Genomic DNA, 24,415 nt, shown 5'->3' with positions numbered 1-24,415 from the left:
AGTTTCAGAGAAAGCAAAGACCCAGCCCCCATTATTGTCTACTCTAATGGGGTAAACAAATAAACAGGTTGTTTTACCATAATTTGGTAATTTGTACCCCTATACTTAAGATGTCATTTTTAAAATCTAGCTGTTTTCATGATGTTTTTTCTTGCATTTGTTTTTTAACAGTTATAATTTGATTATGATGTGTCTGAGCATTTTTTTCTTAGAATTTATCCTGTTTGGGCAACTTCTTGAATCTGTAAATTTTGTAAATTTATATATTTCACCTAAATTGATAAGTTTTCAGTCATTATTTCTTCAAAACAGTTTTTTTTTTTCCTCCTCTGCATTTGGAACAGCAATTACCTATTTATTAGCTTTTAAAAATTCTCCTACAAGTTACTGAGGATCTGTCCATTTTTTAAAAAGTAATTTTTCCCTTCTATAAATCTGATTATTTCTATTGGTGTAATTTCAAGCCTACTGATTCTATCTTTTCTTTGGCTTTTCAGAGATTCTAGGAGTAAGGACCAGAAATCTGTGGGGTTTTCAGCTCTTTGAGATATAATTTACATATCATGAAATTCATCCATTTAAAGTGTACAATAAATGTTTATGGAGTTGTGCAACTGTCACTTCATCAATTTTAGAAGATTTCATCAGTCCAAAAAGAAACCTCATATCCTTTAGCCCCAATTTTATCTCCCAATTATCCTATGTGCCCCAGACCTAGGCAACCAACCACTCATGAACTGTCTGTCTCCACAGAGTTGCCTATTCTGGATATTTTACATAATATGTGTGGTCATTTTTGATGACTGCTTTCACTTATCATAATGTTTTCAAGGTTCATTCCTGTTGTAGCATGTATAGTACTTCCTCCTTTTATGGTTATGCAGCACATTTTATTTATTCATCAGTTGACAGACACTATAGGAAATACTCTAGTTGTGTTGAGTTTCTTGGCTATTTATTCACAGTAAGATTCCTGGGTTTTGTTATACATTCCTATTTGCTGGCATCCTTGGAGGAATCAGGCCATTTAATGTCATCCCTTTGTGCATCCATTGGGGGGTGGGGGGTTGTACAGAAGTTTTGTTTGTCATATAAAGGAAAATCACAAGGGAGAACACAGGCATAGGCCCTATACAACTGTTGTTCAAGCCCAGCCCACTTCCTGTTGAGTTTGTTGTTCTCACCACATTTGGAAAAACTCTGCTATGGATAACCACTAAAACCACATGTGACTATAAGTCAGTCACATAAGAACATATACTATATGACTCCACTTATGAGGTATCTAAAATATTCAAATTCATAGAATCAAAGAGTAGAATGGTGGTTGTCCCTTCAATTTTCCCCACATCCTCCATCAGGACTTAAAAGATCTAACTTTACCTCTATTATTCAGTTCTGATACAATAGGTAGATGTTCCACATTATTCAGAGAACATACAAGCCAGTAGAAAAGATTCCACTTATTTTTTCTGTCTTATCAGAAAAGGGACAAAAAGTCTCAAAAGATAAATTACAATTTTGTCAAAACACAGTTCATTATTTAGGGAATGACTTATCTAAGGAGAGAAAAGCATTCTCTCCTGACAGACTAAATACTATTTAAACTCATCATAGACCCTACACACACACACACACACACACACACACACGCACACACACACACACACATGCACACACAGTGTTAGCCCTTGCTCAAAAAATTACACTTTCCTTACCACCCAAAATCTTCTGGAAAGGTTGGAAGGATCAATAGCATACTTAAATTAAAATCAGCAAAACTTTCAGAAATCCTTGAGTTCCCTTGGCCAAAGGTACTAGCACTATACCTTATAGCCATTTGGGCCACAGTCGAAGGAACATATCAGTTATCCACTAATGAATTGGTAGCTGGTAGGCCATGCCTTTAGGAAAGTTATCTCTGACACTAGCCTCTGCCCTACTGCATGCAGACAGGGCAAAATATTGAAAGGAGTTCATGTACTATATCCATGTACTGTACACATTAAGGCTGCCTTTCCACATCTTCCTAAACAGGCTCTTCATGAATGCCAACGAAGAGATCTCATCTGTTGGAGGAGAGATCAGAGAAAATATGTTCTTGAACGTTTTCAGGAGAGACTTTATCAGGTATTGGGAAGAACAAATACAAGGAAACTCCAGGGAATCAAACCTTGGGTTTGAATTTCACAACTGAGAAGAAATTTCAATTTCTTCACAACTGGAAGTCTACTCCAACAGGGAACCTCAAGCTGAGAACTGGCAGAGATCCCCTAGAAGCAGCTGATATTTGAAAGCAGACAGCTGATCCAAGATCTTTGGAACAAGTGAATGACTTCAAAGAGTAAACAGCTTCTTCCCAATATGTGTGACCAACACTCATATCTAGTTCTTTTTTCTCTTTCATATGCTTGATCATAATCATTCTTCTCATTTCCTATAGATCCCTGTTTGTCATCCACTCATAGTGATCCTTTTCCTCTTTTCTTCCCTCCTTACTAAAACTGTTAATTTAGAACATTCTCATTCTAACGCCACTGACTTCAGTCTTGCTGACAGCTGAATTTGCCATCTATTCACAAGGCCCTAATGATAAATAAAAAAAAAAAAACCTCTGGGCAATGCTGGACTCATCAAATGAGACCATAAGGAATTACAGCCAATGGTATTTCTATTTTCACTTAACATGAACAAATGATGTTAAACGAATCAAACCATTGTTTTGTTAGTGTCTCTCTCTCCCAGATAAAAACCAAACTATTACAATCTATTGACCAGACAAGAAACAGCTCTAAATTTGAATGTAACAATGTTCAGAGAACAATGAGCAAATACTTGCCATCTGGAAAAATTTAACAGAAGTCCATATATGTAACCCAGCTAATGTAAGGCCTTCATTCCAGTCTTGCACTGTGAACAACACTTTTTTTTTTTCTGTATCTCCACATGCCTCTATTGGATACTATTTCCTTTGATGCCATGGCACCTATCCTGTTTGCCCATAATAACACCTCATGCCCATTAGGAATAATATTCTAAGACTTGTCTATACACTAAGATCCTCATTTTATAAATCACCAAGCCTAGAAATTGCAGCTCAGATATAAGTTCCACAATGAGGCCACCCTTGACTACTCAGGCAGTCTACCTGCGGGAATTACTATCTTATTATTTATGCAAAGAATCAGTACAGTGTTCCCATCAGTAGTATGAATACAAACAGAAAAGACTGTAAGAAATGTATCACTAACTCTGGGAGAAGTTATTCATGATATCATCTCTGCCTCACCTGGAAAAATGATCAGTCTCACTCAACTCATTGGCATAAGTAATGATGGACAATCACATTTCTCCAGGTTTTTTTGTTGGCTAGTTGTGGTGGCATCTGTGCCTTTGCAATATTTCTTGCTGTGCTTGGATCAATGGAACAGACAAGGTAGAACAGGTTATGCATCACCTTAGGGAAAAGCTACTTGGTTGTCTAGGGTTTATCTTCATGGCCTATGGTATTTGTTTTCTTCACCTGGGTTGAGCAACTGGGGTTCCTTATTCTGAGGCATCTTATAGGGATTGTTATTATAATTTGCTTACTTTTTTTTTTTTTAATATTGTTCAAGTTGCTGGTCCAGTGAATTCTATCCAGAGTCTTAAATGTTTCTGCACAGAGGGTTTCTCCTCAGATGATTGCTATGATGATGCAACAACAAAAAGATCAAGGACATCTTGCGACAGAGTTGACTATGGAGATGACTGAACAATCTCTGAGTGGTAAAGATCTGCATTACTGGCTTTTCCTGAATTGCTCGACTTCTCACAAGCTAGAGAATGACCAAAAAAGGTACTGAGAGACTGAATATACAAATGGAAAATATTCAGATCATATATGGAAACAGAAATCTGACCCACAGTTTCTGCGGCAACCAGTCTAGGAAACCAAACCATACTTCTGCAGCAGTTAACTCATACTCATACTGGTCAGAATTTGTTTAGTAACTGTCAGCTTCCCTAATTTTTGGCCCTATTTCTACTTTGGGACCAAGTAGAAAACTGAATATGCTTCCGAAACCAATCATATCAGATGCTTTGCTTCTACGCAAAAGACTTCCAGCTTCCCCAGGTCAATAATCTTCAGAGCATACCTAAATCCTTCCCTTTTTCACTCGGAAGTTTTTCCACTCCCCTGCCTACCTTTGAACCTCTGCGAGACATAAAGATAGTGACTGATTCTCTTGCTATAGCAAGCTCTGAACAAACAGCCTCAGCTTATCCTCATTTGAGTGGTCTTCATTTAATTACATAAGATCTTTATTTTAAAAATTTCAAAACTTAAACTGGATGAAAATAGTTTCTGACATTGTAAACTTGTATCTGGAAAAAGATACAAAAAAATAAGAATTAACTCTTTGAATGGACTTCTTAGAGAAACTTACTGTATAAAATTTATAGTACTTTACCTGTTAGAATTGTATACTTTTCTATAAATATTATACATTCATACATAAATCATATGTTGGACTCTCCTTACCAGTATTTTGAGACCATACACACACACACACACACACACACACACACACACACACACACACACTATGTATTTTTATGTACACATCTATGTACTAAATGGTCACTTGGTAAAAACAAACCCTATTTGTTCATGGATTGCTTTTTCAAATTTGATTTAGCTTTTCTCTCCCTTGTAAGGGTTTACAAAAATTACAAGTAGAAACAAAATTTAAAACTTTAAAAATAAAAAGTTTAGCGATATAACATATTATCTATATCATGGGTTTATTTATTCACTTAGCTTTTATTTATTCCCACCATTTTCTAAGAACTCTGTTTCCAAAAAAAGAAAGGCAAAAAGACATGGCCCTTAATTCGATACCCCCAGACTTCACTGAGGGGCCTATATATGTAATAAAAATCAGGGTGAAAATTACACTTTATAAAAAGGGAGTACACACAATTCTAATAGAGCACATTGAAGGGAGGTATACTCTCCCCACAACATCAAAGATGGCTTTATAAAAGGATTGATGCTTGAGTTCCATCCTTAAAGAGTTTCTAGGTGGAGAAAAAATGGAGGATATGACAGGTACACAAATTAGAGTGTACACATTTGTGCAGGAAGGAAAAACCAGTGCTTTCAGTGGGAAGTAAGCATGTCAGTGTGGCTATACATAAAACATCGTGCGGAATGTGGAAAACCTACTCTAGGAAAATACGTAGAGTCTCAGTTATGAAGGGCCTCACATGCTGTGTTAACAATTTATCTTAAAGGAATATAGAGTCATTAATCAGGGGTACAACACAATCATATTTCTCTGTTAGAATGTACTACTAAAATTGAATAGTGATTAGTAATGCAGAATCTGAGAGACCTCAATTTATATTTGCATTAGGCAGAATAATGGTCTCCCAAAGATATATATGTTCCAATCCCTAGAAGCTGTGACTATGTTAGGTAACATGGAAAGACGTCATTAAGGTTGTTAACCAGCTGACCTTAAAATGAGAGCTTATTCTGTGTTACCCAGGTGGGCCCAACGTAATCACAAGGGTCCTTTAAATGTGGAAGAGGGAAGCAGAAGAGTTAGTGTCAGAATAAATGCAAGGTAAGAAAGACGTGACAGGCCATTACTGCCTTTCAAGATGGAAAGGGGTAAAAGCTAAGGGATGAGGGCAGTCTCTGCAGACTTGAAAGGCAATGAAATAGATTCTACTACAGATTCTCCAGAAAAGCTCAACATCGTGATTTTAGCCCACTGAGACCCATTTTAGACTTTCTAACCTCCGAAACTATAAGATAACACATGTGGTATTGTTTTAAGCCACTAAGTTTAGGGTAATTTGTTATATCAATAATAAGAAACTAATACAATATATTATCCCATCGACTAGATACGTGTGACCTAAAGTTGAATAAATTACTCAATGTTCTATTTCCCCAATTGTAATAAAAGATAAGAATATTATCCCATTTGTCTTCCAGGAAAATTGAAATAGTGTATATGAAGCACTTTGCCTATTGTTGGTGTTATATAGCAGTAGGCAGCAGAAGCAGTAGTAACTGTAGCATTATCTTTATCTGCTTTGTCATTATTGGACATTCTGTGAAATAAATGTTTCATTGGTAAAAGAAGACAAATTTCAAATTTTTTCAGTAGATCTTATGAGACATGAGTTAGGTTCTAAACAAAGGTAGTAGTGGTAGGGTTGGTGAGAAGAGGATGATCTGAGAAGTATTTTAGGGAAGAATCAAAGACTTTTGGTGGTTAGAAATGGACAGAAACATAAAAGGAAGACTTTTATCTTCTATCTTGGATAACTGAACACATTTCACAAATAGCAATATGGTTTAATAAATCATGCCGCACTCTGATACATGAGAGCCTGTATAAGTCAGGCTGAGAGCCATATGAGAGGTTGTTTAAAATGCACAGCCTTTTTCTACTTTCTTAAAGTATTAAAGACATTAAATAACTCTGTTGAGCTGCAAGAAAAGCTGATCCAGTATCAGATAAGCCCTGCTGTCCATTGCACATACTCTGCAAGATCTTCAATAGCATCTTAAAATCTGCCTGATAACTCCATTAACACCTTTTTCTCTGTGGTAGCTTAATCTCCCACATCTTTAATAAAATGCTTGTCCGCACAGTGATCACGCTGCCCTCTGGTGATTTTGGGTACCTGAATGCTCTACCTTAAAAATTATCTTCCCCAAATAGCTTCCTTTTTAACCTAGGGTTTGAACAGCAGAGTTTCTTTGTTGCTATGGATTCTGGACATATATCATTTTGTCAACTCTTGAACATAATCCTCTCCTTCCCATCAACAGTTACCCAAGTAGACATTTTCCTTTACCTAATTTCCTTGTTAATAGACAAACACTTATATACTGAGAACATATCTGGAGTCCTGCTGAAATTAGTCCTTGGACTTCTGCTGATTTTAATCTCTACAAATGATCTAGAGAAAGAAAATGACTGTGAACTAGCTGGAATTACTAATCAGCCAAAATTGCAGGGGAGGAGAGAAGTAGAGGAAGCTACAACCAAACACAGGTGGGGTTCAATATGCCCTGTAGCGAAGTGGGTATGTGGTAAACAAAATATAAAAGGGAACCTCATGAAGAGCTCTACACATTGGGCCTCAATGATTAAGAAATAAGTAATGCCAATCAGTTGAAATGCGTGATGTTTGGGGCATAATTATGGATCAGTAACTCCAAAAGGGTATGAACTGTGTGAAGCTTCAATTAGACCAGAAAAAAGGATACGACCCACTAATATGGCACCCTTGGAAATAGATTTGCATTTCAATTTGTTTTAACTTTCATAAAAAAGTACTGCTGAGAAAAGGAATAGAAATGAGTTATCAGGATTTGCTGTCAGATTCATCTAATAAACTGGAGTGTGTACATGTGTGAGCATGCATGTGTATGTTTGGAGTTAAGTGTACCATTTTATAAGTTTTGATACATGTATACACCCATGTAACTAGCACCTCTGTCTGTCTGTCTGTCTCTCTATCTATCTTTCCATCAGCCTAGAGCCTAGGAAGTGTTCTTGAGTCCCCTTAAAAGCAATCTCTCTTTCTCCATAGGCAACCATGGTTCTTATTTCTATCTCTACAGATTAGTATGGAATGTTCCAGAATTTCATATACATGGACTCCTACAGTATACACTCTGTGTTTGGCCACTTCCACTCAGTTTTAGGCTTCTGAGATTCATGCACACTGTTGGGTTTATTAGTACTTCATATCACAATTTGTTTATCCATTCTCTGAATGATGGACACTTAGACTATTTCCAGTTTTGGGCTATTGTTTAAAAAATGAAAACCTATGAACTTTCTTGCACAAATCTTTTTTTAAGGATATATGTTTTAATTTATCTAACAATTGGGTCATAGGGTTGGTATATATTTAACACTATAAAAATAGACCAAAAGGTTGGCAAAGTAATTGCATTAATTTACATTCCTACAAGCAAAGACTGAGAGTTCCAACTATTCCATGTCCTTGCCAACATTTTGTGTTGCACATTTTTACATTTTAACTATTCTATTTGATGTAAAATAATTTCTTATTTTAAAATTTAATTGTATGCCCATGAAGACTAAAGATGTTAAGCACCTTTTCCCATGCTTTGGGGCCACAAGTCTTTTGATCAATATAATTACGTTATTTGTGTTTTCATTATTTATTAAAAGGGAGAGAAAACATATATATATAGTATTTTGTCAGATATAAATATTGCAAATTTTTTTGTAGTCTGTAATTTGCATTTTCATATTCTTAACAATGTTTTTAGATAGAAGGGATTTTATGTCCAATATACTTTTTTTCTTCTAATAGTGTTTTTTGTCTTCTAAGAAATCTTTGGTCTATCCAAGGTCACAAAGATATTCTCTTACAGAGACTTTCTTCTACAAGTTTTAGACTTGATTTGTGTTTATATCTATGACACATCTGGAATTAAATTTTCTTTGTGATATGATTTTTAAAAATTTTCCCTTTATGTTTATTTAACTCTTCCATTCACATCTGTTGAACAGACTACCCTTCCTCTTTCAATTGGTTTGGCACCTAGGTAGAAAAAAAAATCAATCAACAGGATACATGTTGGTCTATTTCTGGAGCCTCTATTCTGTTCTATTCATCACTTTGTCTATCCTTATACCAATAGCACACTGGATAAGCTTACCTGTTTAGTATAATCCCTGCAACTTTAATATTATTTTCAAATTTGCACATAAAATTTTGTTTTCTCTTTTTTCTTTTCTCTTTTAAATATATTCTAGAAATAACTTGTCAAGTTCTATTTTTAAAAAGCCTGTTTGGATTTTTATTGAGATTATGTTGAAGTTACAAATCAATTTATAGAGACTGGCATCTTAATATTTAGTTCTCCAATCCACAAACATATCATATCTATTTACTTATCTTCTTTAATTTCTCCTAGTAATGACTTATGTAGTTTTCCATGTAGAAATTGCACACATTTAAAAACTTTATTTCTAAGTATTTTGCATTTTCTGATACTAGTGTACATAGAATGTTCTAATTTTATTTAAAAAATTTTACTCCTGGTATATAAGTTTCCTGGCAAAGTACTGCAAACTAGGTGACTTAAATCACCAGAAATATATTGTCTTACAGTTTTGGAGCCTAGAAGTCTGAAATCAAGGTGTAAATAGGGCTGGACGCCCCCGAAGGCTCTAAGGAAAAATCCTTCCTTGTCTCTTCAAGCTTCTGGGGGCAGCGGAGGTTCCTTGCTTGTGGCAGCCTAACTCCAATCTCTACCTCTATCTTCATATGGCCTTCTTCTCTGTGTGTCTCTCTGTGTCCTCTCATCTTCTTATAAGGAAACTAACTGTAGGATTTAGAGCCCACACTAATCCAGTATGACCATCTCTTAACCTAATTAACTGCAAAGGCCCTAATTCCAAATAAGGTCACATTCTGAGGTCCTGAGTGGCATGAATTTGGGGGGAGGGACACCATTCAATACATACAATACATTGAGTATATGGAAATACAATTTATTTTGTTTAATGAGCTAGTGTCCTATGACCTTGCTAAATTCATTGATTAGATGCAAAAGCTGTTTTACAGATTTTTAGGGTTTTCTTTTTACAGCCATGTGTGGTCATCTGTGAATGAAAACAGTATTACATCTTTCACTTCAGTCTATTTCTTTCATTTCTTTTTCTTGCCTTGTTGTTCTCAAGAAGACGTCCAGTACAATGCTAAGTAGAAGTAATAAGCATCGTCTCCTTTATCCAATTTTAGGGAGAGAGCATTACGGATCCTTTTTATCACATTAGGAAAGATTCTTTCTATTCCTACTTTGCTGAATTTTTTTAAATGATGAATGGCTGTTAGATTTTGCCAAATGCTTTCATTTAACACATTTATGAAGATGATCATACATTTTTCTTTACTTTGTTAGTTAGGTAAAGTACATTGACTGATTTTCTTGTTATTAAAGCACCTTACATTTCTAAGATAAATCCCGCCTGCTCTGTTGTGCTTTATCACTTATTCTTTGCTGGATTCTTTTAAATAATATTTTATTGAAGACTTTTGTGTTCTGTCCATGAGAAATGTTGGTCTATAATTTTATTTTATTGTCCAGTTCTGGCTATCAGGGTTATGCTGGCCTTGTAAAACAAATTAAGAGATGTGTCCTCCTCTTCTATTTTCTGAAAGAGTTTGTGTATGATTAGAACTACTTATTCCTTAATAATGAAGAAATTCACCAATAAGATTGTATGTACCTGAAGTTTTCTCTGAGAGGTTTTTGATGATTAATTCAATTACTTTAATAGACTTATTCAGATTTTTATTTATTCTTTGTCAGTTTTAATAAATGCATTTCATAATAAATTGTCCATTTCAACTAGTTGAAGTTGTCAGCAAAAAGTAGCTCATAATATTTACTTGCTATGTTTTTAACATTTGTAGTATCTATAGGGAAGTCTTTTGTCTTATTCCTGATACTGGCAATTGATATTGTTAGAGTTTTATCTATTTTATTAACCTTTTCAAAGAACCAGCTTTTGACTTAGGCTTTTGTTTTTGTTTCCAGTTTTATTGTTTTCAGCTGTTATTTTATTTTTTTCCTTCTTTCTACTTTTTATTTATTTAATTTGATAGTCTTTTTGTAACTTCTTAAGGTGAAAACCTAGGTCACTGATTCTAGAACATTTCTATTTTCTAATATTGACATTAAAGCCAAACATTTCCCTATAATAACTGCTTTAGTTCATACCCTAAATTTTGATATGTTGTATTTTCATTATAATTTAGTTTGAAATGTTTCCCGTTTTTCTTTGAATCATGGGTTAATTAGAAGTATATTCTTTAATTTTCAAGTATTTTGGAATTTTCCAGATATCTTTCTGTTACTGATTTCTAATATAATTCTATTGCTGTTAGAGAACATACCCTGTAATAGGTTAATTTTTTGCCAAATATTGAGCTTTATTTCATTTCCCAATATATGGTATATCTTGATACACATGCTATATGTTCACAGCATAGTGAACACATTCTATTATCCTAACTCACTTGTTTGGTTTAACTGTTCTACAAATACTGATATTGGGCTGTTATGGCAGAAAAAAAGATGTGCCTCTCAGATTCCTGTTCATTAAAGGACACAATGCACAGCCGTGAGGACTGTGATTACCAGATATTAACTCTTTTAGGTCTGCCTGAGCACTTTAAAAATCATACTCATCAAGGTTGCCCCAGCCAATGGCTGAGCAGGAATGTAACACAAGGCCCTATCCTAGTCATTTCTTCTAATGTGAGATTCCTCTAACAGGCAGTCTTTGCTCTGGACTTCCTGTTTGCCTGGAAAGAGAGATCGGCTTCACAGTTTGATACCTCTTTCTGCCGGATATTGCTTCTCCTATTTGCATTTTATAGGTGATACTCTGCAGTAAAACCTTTGCACTTCTAACTCCATCTCAGTGTCTACTTCCTGGAAAAACAGATACAGCTGTTAAAATCTCCCAGTATCTTTGTATATTTGTGTAATTTTCTGTTTATCTGTGTCAGTTTTCCTTAACGCATTTTTAAAAATTAATGTATCATTGATTTACAATATTGTATTAGTTTCAGTTGTACAACATAATGGTTCAATATTTTTATAGATTATACTCCATTTAAAGTTATTATAAAATATTGGCTTTATTCCCTGTTCTGTACAATATAACCTTGTTGCTTATTTATTTTATACACAGTAGTTGTTCCTCTATCCCCTAGCCCTGTCTTGTCCCTCCTCCCATCTCTCTTCTCACAGATAACCACTAGTTTATTCTCTATATCTGTGAGTCTCGTTCTATTTTGCTATATTTATTTGTTTTTTAGATTCCACATGTAAGCAAAACCATACAGCATTTGTATTTCTCTGTATGACTTATTTCACTAAGCACTTATTTCACTAATACCCTCCAGGTCCACTCATGTTGTTGCAAATGGAGAAATTTCATTCTTTTTTTAATGGCTGAGTAATATTCCATTGTATATATTTATACCACATCTTCTTTATCCATTCATCTGTTGATGGACACTTAGGTTGCTTCCATGTCTTGGCTATTGTAAATAATGCTGCTATGAATATTGGGGTGCATGTATCTAAACACTAATTTGTAAAAACTTCATGCATTTGAATCTCTCTTATTAAGTGCACATACAGGTGCAGTTATTGTTTCCTAATGATGAGTTGAAAATTGTCCCTTTTTATCTCTGGAAGTATACATTTTGAGGCTTACTTTGCTGTTATTTAGCATGGATATAGCAGTTATCTTATGTGTGATGTATGTGTGGTATATCTTTTTTGATCCTTTTTTCCATCTATCTTTGGTTTTATATTAAAGTATATTTATATATGTGGTACATATATACAATGGAATATTACTCAGCCATAAAAAGGAACAAAACTGGGTCATTTGTAGAGATGTGGATGGACCTGGAGACTGTCATACAGAGTGATGTAAGTCAGAAAGAGAAAAACAAATATTGTATATTAACGCATATATGTGGAATCTAGAAAAATGGTACAGATGAACCGGTTTGCAAGGCAGAAATAGAGACACAGATGTAGAGAAAAAACATATGGACACCAAGGGGGGAAAGCAGAGGGGAGGGGCGGTGGTGGTGGTGTGATGAATTGGGAGATTGGGATTGACATAGATACACTAATATGTATAAAATAGATAACTAATAAGAACCTGCTGTATAAAATAAATAAATAAAATAAAAATTTTTTTTAAATGTATATGTTTTTTACAGGATAGAGTTGGGTTCCTCTTATCAAATCTGATAAATCTCTGCCTCTTAATTGGAATGTTTGGCACATTTACATTTTAATTACTTATTGGTATATGTGTGTATTGTTCTTTCATTTTGCTACTTATTTCTGTTCTGTTTGTCTGATTTTTGTTCCTCTCCCTCTTTTCTTGATTTCTTTTGGGATAATTGGATATTAGTATTCACCTAGTATTTCATGTTAATTTATCAATTTATTTTTAGCTACACTCATTCATTACATTATTTCTTAGTGGTTGGTCTAGATATTACAATATTAATTCTTAACTCATCACAGTCTTTTTAGAGTTAATATTGTACCACATTACGTAAAATGTAAAAATCTTAAATCAGTATAATTCCATTTAATCTTCAACCAGGTTTTTTTGTATTGTTTTGATACATACTTTGCAGCAGAAAGCACGTGGTCTTTTAAAAATTTTTAAAAGATAGTCTTTTATGTTTATCCACATATCTACCATTCTCAGTCCTTTTCGGTCAATCCTCAAAATCCTATTTTCCACTTGACGTCATTTTTCTTCTTCCTGAAGACCTTCATGTATCATTTCTTATAGTGCAGGTCTGCTAGTAGCAGTTTTTACCTTTCATTTACCTGAAAATATCTTTATCTGTGCTTCAATTTTGAAAATACTTTTACTGGATATAAATTCTTCTTTGACAGGTTTTTATGCTATTTATCCCTTTTAAAGATACCATTCCATTGTCTTCCAGCCTCCACTGCTACCAATGAGAAGACAGCCATTGTTTTACCCTGTTCTCCATATGTGACATGTCTTTTACCTCTGGCTATTTTCAAGATCGATCGATCTATCTATCTATCTATCTATCTATCTATCTATCTATCTATCATCCACCTATATCTCTGTCTCTCTTTGTCAGCTTTCAGTAATTTGCCTATGTTATTTTGAGGTGTTATGTTCTTCTTATTTATACTGCTTAGGTTTTACTGAGTACCTTAGATTCTTATGTTTATGGTTTTACCGAATTTGAGAAAGTTTTAGACATTGTTTTGTTTCTTCATATGTTTCTTTGGGCTTATTTTTTCTCTTTGTTATGGATTCCAATTACAGTATAGGTATGTTCACTAAGTGATATCATCCCATGAGTTACAGAGGCTCTGTTTATTTTTACCCTCTCTTGCAGATTGCATAGTTTTTTCATCTGCCTTTGTTTGGTCCATTCTGTTAATTGTGAACCCTTTGTTAATTTTGTTAATTCTCTTAATTTTGGACCCTTTGTTAATAATGGATGCTTTGTTTTGTCCTTTCTATTAATTTTATTTAATGTAGTGTACTTTTCAGTTCTGGCATTTCTATTTAGCTCTTTTTAAAATAATGTCCTTATCTCTCTTCTTTTTGACATTTTGTGGGCCCTGTAACATTGAGATCTTTCATTTTTCTTTAACTCCAGGAAATTTATCTTGCATTTCCTAAAATATTTCTTCCTGTGAATGTGTTTAAAAATTTTTTTCACTTTTCTTTTGGATTTTCAATATTCTTTTACTTCCTTGTTTCCTTCTGGGATAGTTCCTCAATCTAATTTTAATTATTACTACTAATTCAGGTGTATCTGTCCCTCTATTCCCTATATCTACTCTGTTTATTATTCCTACCATTAAATATTCATTCCAGTATTTTTATCTGGCCCTTTTTGTTTCATATTGTCAATATTTTAAAATCTCCTTTAACATAATTATTATGCTTGTTTTTTTCTGCTTATTTTTAACTCTTGATCTATATATTCTGATGTTTCTGCTTCTAATACACCCCATTCCTTCAAACCATTAGAGAGATTCAGCATCTGGGAAAACAAAGTCTTCTTAGATTGAACTTTACCAACTCTAGTTGTTTGGGGCAGAGTGAGGGATACTCAGTCCTAATTGTTTAACCAACCTCATACCCAAGCAAGATTTGTCCAAAAATGTTGGTAATCGAGCAAGTTTCTGCAATAAAGTGGAAGAGGAAAACTCCCTTACAGCATATTGGAGAAGAACAATAACTGAACTAGCTTTTTAGAAATTTATGTTCTCAATATCTACTGAGCAAACTGCTGCACCAAACTGGAGCATTCAAATCCCAGTTCAAAAGAGCTTTCTCTCCCTAGAAGAACTTCCGCTGGCTGTGATGTTGTCTTCTGGATTCTATGTTCCCTTCTATAATTTCTCTAGGGTTAATTTTTGGGGAAGAAATCGCTATCCATCCTAGTTCTTATTCCTGGCAAGCATCAGATCTATCATTACATATTTTTACACTAAAATCAGCACATTTCCTGTCGTATAATAGATATATAATAAGTCCTTTCCAGTGAGTAAATACAGTTCCCTTTTCATCTTGCTTCTCCAAGGATTTGGGCTTCTTGAGATTTTTCTTTTTTCTAACTGTCTTGCTCTTTCTAGTCAATCCAAGCCTCCCGCAAGCTTAACGCATAGTTTCTAAGCTAGGTTTCATAAACTTTACACATATTATGCTTGCCTCACTGGTTTTATAGCACAAGATTTACTATGTTTATTCCCTTGGGCTTATATAGAGGAACGAATTACTTTATCTAGAGAAAATGTGATTTTAATCAATTAGGTCAATTGACTGCTTACACTGAGTTTTGCAACAGAGGAAAATTGATATTTATTGTTAATTATCTAAAACTGCATTTAGGACCAGGGAATAAAATGTAGGTTTGATGTGTCTGTGTATGTGTGTATGTGTGTATGTGTGTATGTGGAAAGGGCAGTTGACCAAGACAAGACTCACATATCTGATGTTCCTTGAAATTAATTTATGGAAGGATAGTTGCCTCTAATATATTAACAGCTCAGAGTGTCAGAAACTACACTTTTATTTATTAATTGTGAAATAGCCATAAAAAGACCATACACACTATAACAATAATAATTTTAAAAACACCCACCTACTCAGATAGGTTAAGACATAGAAAATTATATTCTTTAGATGTTCCCTATATTATTATTCTCAATCTTATCTCATCTATCCACTCTGTGTTAAGCAGTATCTTAATTTCAGTGTCAATTATTCTTTTGCATTACTTTATAGTTTTCCACTTATTTGTGCATCTCTAAGCAATATTTTGTTTAATTTTGATGCTTATAAAATTTAATTTCATGAAAACATATTGTAAGTATTCTTATATGAGTTGCATCCATAGCTCAACATATTTTTAATAATTCATATCAATGCAACAATTGCAGTTTTTCTCATTTTTACTAAAGTAGACTGTTTTCTTATATGAATATATTATTTACTTATCTATTCTGTTATTTATGGACACTTTGTTACTGGTCTTTTGTTAAAATGGACCATACTACTATAAATATTCCTCTATGTGTCTTCTATACAAACACAAGGGAGAACCCCTAGGTCATAAGTTATCTTCATACTCTACTGAAACAATTATTCCATGATTTTCTGTACTGGCTTCTGATTTCCCAAGCCATCTCATCTGTCTTTATTCTTAGTCTAGAATGACGCAAATAAATCATTAAAACAGAACTCACTCCTTATCACTGTTAATCATGTATGCTATTCCCAAATCAAAGTTCTATCAGGGAGAAGTACTGCATAATTAGACCAGATTCTAAAAATCAATACATGGCTAATTTGATCATTTTAGCATTCTTTATAACAAATATGCTTCACTGCCCAATCTATTCAGTTAGAGCCACTGACTCTGATAACATAGACAGCTAAATTAGATTCCCAAATATGTCTAAGTGCTTCAATTTCATTTCTCTTCCATGGACTCATAGACATCTGGTCTCTGTAAGGCAGAACAGAATGAATATTCTACATTTGTACAAGACTATAATTTTACATGGATTTTTACAGTGAAGGAAGATATCTGCCATCAAAGAGCATTTTCACCTAGATATCAGTTGCAGAGAGTTTATGGGGGAGAGAAAGTTATTTTCACATACTCATTAAGAGACCTATAAACCTGGCTTTTTGTCTCCTCTTATTATATTACGTGCTCAGTGTATGTGTCTGAATATTATTTGTATAGCATATTAATACTGTACTTCTTTCATCACAGAACTCACTTAATTTGAAGGTTCACTACTGAATTAATAATATCTTCAATGGGGAGTACGAAAATTATGTACATACATTTTAACTACCCCCAAACTTCATATTTTTATCCATAAAATTACATACTACTTTCTTCTTCAGAAGTCTAATTAAAGTTTCAGTGTAAGCCTTGCTTACATTCAAAGTATAAATATTCCATTGTTCTGAACATCTCTTCATGTGCCTATTGCCCATCTGCATTTCCTCTTTGGAAAATGTCTATTCAGTTCTTCTACCCAATTTTAAATTGGGTAGTTCGTTTTTCTGATGCTGAGTTGTATTAGCTGTTCATATATGTTGGATATTTACCTCTACTGGTCATATCATTTGCAAATATTGTCTCCTATTCAGTAGGTTATCTTTTTGTTTTGTTGATGGTTTCCTTTGCTGTACAAAAGCTTCTAAGTTTAATTAGGTCCCATTTGTTTATTTTTGCTTTTATTTCCTTTGCATTAGGAGACAGATCCAAAAAAATATTGCTACAATTTATGTCAAAGAGTGTTCTGCCTATGTTTTCCTCTAGGATTTTTATGGTTTCTGGTTTTACATTTAGGTCTTTAATCTATTTTCAGTTTATTTTTGTGTATGGTGTTAGAGAATGTTCTAATTTCATTTTTTTCATGTAGCTGTCCAGTTTTCCCAGCACTACTTATTGAAGAGATGATCTTTTCTCCATTGTATAGTCTTGCCTCCTTTGTCGTAGATTAATTGACCATAAATGTGTGGGTTTATTTCTGGGCTTTCTATTATGTTCCATTGATCTGTGTGTCTGTTTCTGAGCCAGTACCATACTGTTTGATTACTGTAGGTTTGTAGTATAGTCTGAAGTCAGGGAGTGTGATTCCTCCAGCTTCATTCTTTTTTTTTCAAGATTGTTTTGATTATTAGGGGTCTTTTGTGTTTCCATACAAATTTTAAAATTATCTGTTCTAGTTCTGTGAAAAATGCCATTGGTATTTTGATAAGGATTGCACTGAATCTGTAGATTGCCTTGGGTAGTATGGTCATGTTAACAATATTAATTCTTCTAGTCCATGAACACAATACATCTTTCCATCTGTTTGTGTTGTCTTCAATTTCTTTCATTAGTGTCTTATAGTTTTCCAAATACAGGTCTTTTGCCTCCTTATGTAGGTTTATTCCTAGGTATTTTATTCTTTTTGATGTGATGGTAAGTGTGATTGTTTCCTTAATTTGTCTTTCTGAGAATTCGTTGTTAGTGTATGAAAATGCAACAGATTTCTGTATATTAATTTTTTTATCCAGCAACTTTACTGAATTCATTGATGAGCTCCAGTAGTTTTCTGGTGGTGTCCTCACAATTTTCTATGTATAGTATTATGTCATCAGCAAACAGTGACAATTTTAGTTCTTCCTTTCCAAATTGAATTCTTTTATTTACTTTTCGTGACTGATTGCTGTGGCTATGACTTTCAACATTATGTTGAATACAAGTGGAGAGAGGGGGCATCCTTGTCTTGTTACTGATCTTAGAGGAAATGCTTCCAACTTTTCACCATTGAGTATGATATTAGCTGTGGGTTTATAATATATAGCCTTTATTATGTTGAGGTATGTTTCCTCTATGTCCACTTTCTGGAGAGTTTTTATCATAAATGGATGTTGAATTTTGCAAAACATTGATCAATGAAAAAGACCAGAACCCATTAGAAAAGATTTTCTACAAGTGAAGACATGAAGAAGGAACCACAAGGAGACATGTAGGAGGGGCAGACTCGTGATATAATCAACTCCCATACACCCGAGGTAGGAGACACACAAACTGGAAAATAATTATACTGCAGAGGTTCTCCCACAGGAGTGAGAGTTCTGAACCTTATGTAGGGCTCCTCAGTCTGGGGGTCCTACAGTGGGAAGACAAACCACCAGAGCACTAGTATAGCTAATCATCAGGGAAATGCAAAAAAAAACCACAGTGAGATAACACCCCACACATTTCAGAATGGCTACCACCAAAAAAAATTTTTTTTTTGATTTAAAAAATAACAAATGTTGGCAAGAATGCAGAGGAAAGAGAACCTTCTTACACTGTTGGTGGGAATGTAAATTGGTGCAGCCACTGTGGAAGACAGTATGGAGATTTATCAAAAGCTGAAAATTGAACTACCATATGACCCAGCAATTCCAAAAGAAACACAAACACTAATTTGAAAAGATATATGTTACATGCACCCCAGTGTTCATAGCAGCATTATTTACAACAGCCAAGATATGGAAGCAACCTAAGTGTCCACCAGTGTCCATCAATAGATGAAGGGATAAAGAAGAAAGAAGATGTGAGATATATATATATAGATATATAGATAGATATATAGAGATATATATATATAGTGGGATACTACTCAGCTTTGAAAAAAGAATGAAATTTTGCCATTTGCAGGAACATGGATGTACTTGGAAGGCATTTGGACAAGTGAAATTAGTAAGAAAGGGAGTTCCCTGGTAACGCAGTGGTTAAGAATCCACCTGCCAATGCAAGGGACACAGGTTCAAGCCCTGTTCCAGGAAGATCCCACATGCCAAGAAGCAACTAAGCCCGTGTGCCACTACTGAGCCTGCGCTCTAGAGCCCACAAGCCACAACTACTGAGCCCAAGTGCTGCAACTACTGAAGCCCATGAACCTAGATCCCATGCTCCGCAACAAGAGAAGTCACCGCAGTGAGAAGCCTGTGAAGAGTAGCCCCTGTTTGCCACAAGTGAGAAAGCCCGTGCACAGCAACAAAGACCCAAAGCAGCCATAAATAAATAAATAAATAAATAAATAAATAAATAAATAAATAAATTTATATAAAAAAAGAAATTAGCAAGATAGAGAAAGACAAATACTATATGATATCACTTATATGTGGAACCTAAAAAATATGGCAAAGTAGTGAATATAACAAAAAAGAAGAGGACTCACAGATATGGTGAACAAACTAGTGGTTACCAGTCGGGAGAGGGAAGGGGGAGGGGCAATATAAGAATGGGGGATTAAGAGGTACAAACTATTATGTATAAAATGACCTACAACAATATATTGTACAGCACAATACAGTCAATATTTTATAATAACTATAAATGGAGTATAAGTTTTAAAAACTGTGAATCACTATACTGTACACCTGTAACATATAATATTGTACATCAACAATACCTCAGTTGAAACAAAGATTTTATTGTTCTCTGTTTGGTTATTAGTGGACACCACATTTGTCAAAATATATGCATGCATACAGATTCTTATTATAGAGGTGAGCAAAATACTGCCTGCGGGCCAAATCTGACATGATATCTAGTTTTGTAAATAAAGTTTTATTGGAACACAGCCACACCTATTCATTAACATATTGTCTATGGCTGTTTTTGCATTTTAATGCAGAGTTAAGAATTAAGACAGAAGCCGTACACTTGACAAAGACTAAAATATTTTCTATCTGGTCCTTCATAAAAAAAGTTGATGATGCCTGCACTAGTACATCAGAATTGACAATATAATTTCAAAGAAAACTGGAAAAAAACAAAATTGTTTCTGAATTTCCTTCTTAATCTTGTTGCTTCCTTTCATTTGTTCCTTTAACTTTCTTCCCTTAATTTAATTATGTATCTCTGAATGTTAAACTGTCCTTCTTAAAAATTAGTAGGATTTTGACTAACAGGTGTTTGGAATCTGATTAATAATTGGTTTCACCATTGTAGTAGTCATTTGAGCTGTACATAAGTATTCTGATTCTTTCCCCTCTGGGCACACAGTAGGAGTCCACTTCTTCACTGACTTGAAATCGGGTACAGCAGTGTAACTTGGGTTGGCCAAGAAAATATGAATATAAATAAGACATTTTTTCCCAGACAGAAGTATAGACTTCCCAACATTATATTTTCCTACTATTGGGGCACCCAAATGGCCACTAAAGTCAGCGCCTCCTTGCTCATATGTAAAGATAAGGAGTGAGAAATAAGCTTTGTTGTTTTAAGCCACTGAGATGTTGGAACAATTCATTACCAGAAGCATAGCAAATTTATCTTGATTGATACAAAACTTTGTTCAAGGCATGGGATGTTACCATTACAAGGAATGGTGATTGGTGAGACAACAGTTTTTAGAGAATGGGAGGATGATAATCAGTGACAGGCAGTCACGAAACACTTGGTAAAATTCTCACTTACAATAACTTAAGAGATAGATAACATACCAGTGAGCTTATAGCTTTAGGTGAAGAGGCTGGAAAACAGTATGTTAAACATCATAAGTTGGTGATTACAGGATTCTTCTGACAAGATAATAATAGATACATGTAAATTCAGAAAATAAATGCTCAGTTTTCAAACAGTATTGAAAGGGAACAGAAGAAAATCCAGAGAGGTAGGGATTTACAGAGTTAGGAGGAAAAAAAAGGCTTTTGATCAATTTTTGAGCAATAAGTCAAATAAAATGAAAATAAAAGTCAAATAAGTCCAATAAAATTCAGCCTCACAGCAAAAGTAAATACACATTTTAACCTAGTCACCTAGTGTTATTTAAAACTTCTGAATGGGTTTAGGTGTTTCCAAGTTAGTTTTCTGAGTCTGACAAAATTGATCGGAGAAAAAAAGACTAAGTGTGCAACTGTGCCACGTAATCTTGATAGGTAAGGAGTGTCACCTCTGGGAAGAAGATTTAGTGGTCACTGCACATTTCACAATGTCCTATTTTCCTGACCTTAGTGACCATAGAAGCATGTGTCAAAAGTGAGTTGCCAACATCCTGGGTCCCTAAATCACTACATTGAATAGATCCCCTTGCTGATTCACAAGGTAGGATGAGAGTAGTAAACATTATTAAGCTACTGAGATTCTGGACTTTCTTTGTTTCTTCAGCATAGCATAGCCTATCCTGACTCCAACCATTGCTTACCTTAAAGATTTTATTATCTAACCTAAGATATATAGTGATTCCTAATGCCTTTAATTGGATACAAAAAAAAAAAGGTGATCCAGAATATCATAATTTTATTTGAATATTACATCAGAATATAATGTTTTAAAAACATTTCAAATAACAATTTTCAATGAGCTTTAGACAAAGATGGCCAGGAACACATGTGCAGTTAGGCAAGTTGGGTTTAATACTCATTGTAGTGAGAGAGAACACACACATGGGGGATAGTGGGGTCTCGGTGAGAAGGTGTTAAAAATATTTATTACAGGGTTTAGGCTTTAGCTGGCGATTTGGGGGACGGTCTACAGAAGTATGTTATCTATAGATTGGTTGCTATCAGAAAGCAGGGGCAATTCTATGATGAGTTATCTCAATAAATCCTATCTATAGGAAGAGAAGATTAGAAAGAGGATAAAGTTGTCATTGATAAATAAGTAATAGTTATTCATTTTGGCCAAGAGAGGAGGCATTTTGTGTTTTCTGGGTGGCAGAGTGGCTTTGTTTCTGTCTGTGCTTGGACAAAATTATGAAGTGGTCTTGCTTTGTCTCATTTGTCTTGGTCTCAGAGTAACTTTGTCTGAGATTAGTACTATTTGAAATTATTTATATCTAATAGAATAACATGGCCTAGCTGTGAGTGCTAGAACAGTTTTCAAATGTCACAGACTGCTTTCTTTTTCAACCTGAAAATAAAAATTCAAATTTGAGATACAATTTGGTATCACCAAGAAAATAAGTCAATCGTGGTTCTAGTAGGATAAAAATATTTCTTATATATGGTTTAAGTGTGCACATGTACAAATAAGATGACTATATTACAATATACTCCTTTTATGGAAGGGAAAAGGTTTCCTCTTGATATTAATAATGAGATATATAAATTTCAGAAAAAGTATAATTTTTGCATCTTAAAATAAAATATTATATATATTTCTAGAAAATTCATGATCTGTATGATGAGACAATGGTTGAGTTGATTTTGTTAAGACATTAGAAATGTCATTATTGATACTTTCTGTAAGAATTACTGTGTTTGGCTGGGAAGATACTGAGTCCTGAGCCACTCGGTCTCAGTTTCTGAAGTATCACTACTATGATGAAAGCCATATCAGCCTTCCTTTTTTGAAGATAAATATGAAAAAGACTAAAACAAAATGGAATCTATTCTTTTAAATAAATTAAATGGATGATTTAGACTTTGGGTACATAATACTGTCAAAATCACAAAGTGATTATTAAAACTTATAAAAATCTTAAACATTTAAAAAATATTTGTAGTGTGAATAGTCCCACTCAGTATTTTTGGGGGTTGTTTGAAAGCATTTCTATTTCAACATTAAAGTCTACACAAACACATTTATTTTTCTCTTTCCCTGAATTTCATTTAAAGGATAATAAAGGATAAAAATAAAACAAAAGCCTACAAAAATAAAGGCAACCTGAAGAGAGCTTTCAGTGAACAAGATATTTCAATAAATTTCTTGAAGGTATAAAGTAAACTGAAAAGGAAACTGAAATATCTCAGGGTCAGAAGAAGGGTTACCAGATAAAATATAGAATGCCCAGTTAAATTTAATTTCAAATAAACAAGTTTGTTTTGTTCTGTTTTGTTTTTTAGTGTAAGTATGTCCCATGCAATACTGGGTACTCTGTATTTTTAAAACTTTTATTCATTTATTTATTCTTATTTTTTAATAATCTGACAATCCTAGACACATGAAAGCTATTATTCTTAGAGAGATTCATGAAGACAGATAATTCATAAATCCCAAATAAGCGCCAAAAAAAAAAAAAAAACAAATAACAGTTTCAGAATAAGAAAGTAATCTGGGAAACATAATTGCAATTGGAACTAGAAAGCTGAATAAAGGGCAAATAAATATAAAAAAGAAATTCTTCCAGAACCTGACAAAGAAATTGTACATACGAGGAAGAAAATGAAAGTTTGGTGCAGGGGGTGGCAAACTATGGCCTACTGCCATTTTCAGTTTGCCTTTGAACACTGTTCAAGGCGGTTAGCACTCTTGAGTCCCAGAAACCAAGCCAGGGCATCTCCCTCTGCTCCCATTCCTACTCCACTTCCAGCTCCTGCCTTCGTCCCTAGCTAGCAAGCACAACAGTGCTCAAGCTTTGGACTGGTCACCCCCTGCATGTGGGGGACACTGTAGTTGGCAACTACTAAGCACCAAATGGTGGGACTTCAGTTAGGGACTCAGAGAATCAGCAATTTTCCTCATCTCCAGCCAGCTTCCCAAGTTGAGATCGCTGGGCTCTCCTAAGAAAGAGAAGGGCACACCTGGATTAGGTATCACTGAGGCAGTGACTCAGGTGGCTTCCTGCTCCACCCTCACTTACCTCATCCACCACATTCCTTCCTCTCTGAATAGTGGCTCTTTGTGCTTCATCCCAAAAGTGTATCCAGTGTTTAGCAACTGAGTGCAAAGCATGCCTGCCACTTAATGGGATCTATCACAGGTAAATGGGAGTGGGCAGAGCTAGAGCTTCTCTCTTCTTATGTAAGCACCGCACAATATCCTTGATGTTGCCACTTCACTAACAAAGCCTGAAGTA

The 24,415-nt window shown here is 34.4% G+C and overlaps 1 long non-coding RNA gene across 2 annotated transcripts in view; it reads right to left on the bottom strand.

The window, feature by feature from the left end:
* LOC309643550 overlaps positions 1–24,415 on the bottom strand; it is an 813,743-nt gene that overhangs the window by 499,216 nt on the left and 290,112 nt on the right. The window lies entirely within an intron of this gene.

Source organism: Balaenoptera physalus (assembly GCF_965194825.1).
Source record: "Balaenoptera physalus genome assembly, chromosome: 15".
NCBI lineage: Eukaryota > Metazoa > Chordata > Mammalia > Artiodactyla > Balaenopteridae > Balaenoptera > Balaenoptera physalus.
The sequence above is the reverse complement of the archived record's forward strand: the minus strand, read 5'-3'. Positions and strand labels throughout refer to the sequence as shown.